Genomic DNA, 492 nt, shown 5'->3' on the forward strand with positions numbered 1-492 from the left:
CCCACCCCTGCTGCTGCTAAGTCACTTCAGTCGTGTCCGACTCTGTGCAACCCCATAGACAGCAGCCCACCAGGCTCTGCCGTCCCTGGGATTCTCCAGGCAAGAACACTGGAGTGGGTTGCCATTTCCTTCTCCAATGCATGAAAGTGAAAAGTGAAAGTGAAGTCGCTCAGTCATGTCCGACTCTTCGTGACCCCATGGACGGCAGCCCGCCAGGCTCCTCCGTCCATGGGATTTTCCAGGCTAGAGTACTGGAGTGGGTTGCCATTGCCTTCTCCGCCGGCCCCATGGGAGGACCACAAAGGTGGGCTGGGAGGGGCACTCGCCCACCCCTGGGGCTCGGATGGCTGCCTGTGTTCCCGCTTGGGATCCGCAGGCCCTGCCCCCTCAGCTCAGGACCCTGTGTGCAGAGGTCTCGGGAAGCCAGGCCCTCCTCCACAGGGTCACAGGGGAGTCACCTCGCCCCCGCCAGTCAGAGGCCCGGGGCCACCG

The sequence above is a fragment of the Bison bison genome, unplaced genomic scaffold, assembly GCF_000754665.1.
Source record: "Bison bison bison isolate TAMUID 2011002044 unplaced genomic scaffold, Bison_UMD1.0 scf7180017845565, whole genome shotgun sequence".
In the NCBI taxonomy this organism is placed as follows: Eukaryota; Metazoa; Chordata; class Mammalia; order Artiodactyla; family Bovidae; genus Bison; species Bison bison.